A 2853-nucleotide genomic window follows, 5' to 3' on the forward strand; every position below is an offset into this window, starting at 1 on the left:
GTGAGGGAGGAGAGGAGAGGAGAGGGGAGGGAGGGAGGAGAGGAGAGGCGAGGGAGAGGCGAGGGGAGAGGGGAGGGGAGGGGAGGTGGAGAGGAGAGGAGAGGAGAGGAGAGGAGAGGAGAGGGGAGGGGAGGGGAGAGGAGAGTAGGAGGAGAGGAGAGGAGAGGAGAGGAGAGAGGAGAGGAGAGGAGAGGAGAGGGGAGGGGAGGGGAGGGGAGGGGAGGGAGGAGGAGAGGAGAGGAGAGGGAGGGGGGGAGGGGAGGGGAGGGGAGGGGAGGGGAGGGGAGGGGAGAGGAGAGGAGAGGAGAGGAGAGGAGAGGAGAGGAGAGGAGAGGAGAGGAGAGGAGAGGAGAGGAGAGGAGAGGAGAGGAGAGGAGAGGAGAGGAGAGGAGAGACTTTCAGGGTGTGTTTAGAGCGTGTTTCTGATGCCTGACTAATCTTCATGTGCACAAACAGCATTTAGTTTACAAATAGCATTGAGTTTAAAAGTTAAAAGTGTCATCCAATTTTAAATAGATATATTTTTGACCTGCAATTGAGAGCTGGAACAAAGACATTAATGGCTGATATGGTTCTTTACAAACGGTAAGTTAATTCATGGAACCACTCAAATGTGTCACATTTGTCTTTCTGAGGTAAGATTCCCCATGATTTAAAGTCATTACTTTCAAGGGTCGTACATCCTTTTGTCCTACTTCATTCGTCCTCATCAACCAGGGTGGGACATAAACTTGAAACCATCCTCTGCAACTGGAGTCTCAGTCTCTTTAGTTAAAGCGATGAACAGATGTAATTTGATGATGGGATCCATTTTTTTCCCTCTGAAGTCGCCCAGATGCTGGGGAGGGGTAAGCGGGGAGGCGGAGACAGTCAGTCACCACTTGTATTGCATAATGTGTTGCCGTTATTCTGCCAGTGAAGGACTAGGGGCTTTACCCTGCCAGTGAAGGACTAGAGGATTTACCCTGCCAGTGAAGGACTAGAGGATTTACCCTGCCAGTGAAGAACTAGAGGATTTACCCTGCCAGTGAAGGACTAGAGGATTTACCCTGCCAGTGAATGACTAGAGGATTTACCCTGCCAGTGAAGGACTAGAGGATTTACCCTGCCAGTGAAGGACTAGAGGATTTACACTGCCAGTGAAGGACGAGAGGCTTTACCCTGCCAGTGAAGGACTAGGGGCTTTACCCTGCCAGTGAAGGACTAGAGGATTTACCCTGCCAGTGAAGGACTAGAGGATTTACCCTGCCAGTGAAGAACTAGAGGATTTACCCTGCCAGTGAAGGACTAGAGGATTTACCCTGCCAGTGAAGGACTAGAGGATTTACACTGCCAGTGAAGGGCGAGAGGCTTTACCCTGCCAGTGAAGGACTAGAGGACTAGAGGCTTTACCCTGCCAGTGAAGGACTAGAGGATTTACCCTGCCAGTGAAGGACTAGAGGACTAGAGGTTTTACACTGCCAGTGAAGGACTAGAGGCTTTTCCCTGCCAGTGAAGAACGAGAGGACTAGAGGCTTTACCCTGCTAGTGAAGGACTAGAGGATTTACCCTGCCAGTGAAGGACTCGAGAACTAGAGGCTTTACCCTGCCAGTGAAGGACTAGAGGATTTACCCTGCCAGTGAAGGACTAGAGGACTAGAGGCTTTATCCTGCCAGTGAAGGACTAGAGGCTTTACCCTGCCAGTGAAGGACTAGGGGCTTTACCCTGCCAGTGAAGGACTAGAGGATTTACCCTGCCAGTGAAGGACTAGAGGATTTACACTGCCAGTGAAGGACGAGAGGCTTTACCCTGCCAGTGAAGGACTAGGGGCTTTACCCTGCCAGTGAAGGACTAGAGGATTTACCCTGCCAGTGAAGGACTAGAGGATTTACCCTGCCAGTGAAGAACTAGAGGATTTACCCTGCCAGTGAAGGACTAGAGGATTTACCCTGCCAGTGAAGGACTAGAGGATTTACCCTACCAGTGAAGGACTAGAGGACTAGAGGTTTTACACTGCCAGTGAAGGACTAGAGGCTTTTCCCTGCCAGTGAAGAACTAGAGGACTAGAGGCTTTACCCTGCCAGTGAATGACTAGAGGATTTACCCTGCCAGTGAAGGACTAGAGGATTTACCCTGCCAGTGAAGGACTAGAGGACTAGAGGTTTTACACTGCCAGTGAAGGACTAGAGGCTTTTCCCTGCCAGTGAAGAACTAGAGGACTAGAGGCTTTACCCTGCCAGTGAATGACTAGAGGATTTACCCTGCCAGTGAAGGACTAGAGGACTAGAGGCTTTATCCTGCCAGTGAAGGACTAGAGGCTTTACCCTGCCAGTATAGGACTAGAGGCTTTATCCTGCCAGTGAAGGACTAGAGGCTTTACCCTGCCAGTGAAGGACTAGGGGCTTTACCCTGCCAGTGAAGGACTAGGGGCTTTACCCTGCCAGTGAAGGACTAGAGGCTTTATCCTGCCAGTGAAGGACTAGAGGCTTTACCCTGCCAGTGAAGGACTAGGGGCTTTACCCTGCCAGTGAAGGACTAGGGGCTTTACCCTGCCAGTGAAGGACTAGAGGACTAGAGGATTTACCCTACCAGTGAAGGACTAGAGGATTTAGCCTGCCAGTGAAGGACTAGAGGACTAGAGGAATTTACCCACACAATTAATCTTCTCCTTTCCCCCTTCTGATGACCAGGTGGCGAATCGCATCTCTGCATGTCTGGCAGACATATCAGTGTGGATGATGGATCACCACCTCAAGCTGAACCTCGGCAAGACGGAGCTGCTCTTCCTCCCGGGAAGGACTGCCCGTTCCATGATCGCCATCACGGTTGACAACTCCATTGTGTCCTCCTCCCAGAGCGCTAAGTACCTTGGC

The sequence above is a fragment of the Oncorhynchus keta genome, chromosome 25 (assembly GCF_023373465.1).
Source record: "Oncorhynchus keta strain PuntledgeMale-10-30-2019 chromosome 25, Oket_V2, whole genome shotgun sequence".
Lineage (NCBI taxonomy): Eukaryota > Metazoa > Chordata > Actinopteri > Salmoniformes > Salmonidae > Oncorhynchus > Oncorhynchus keta.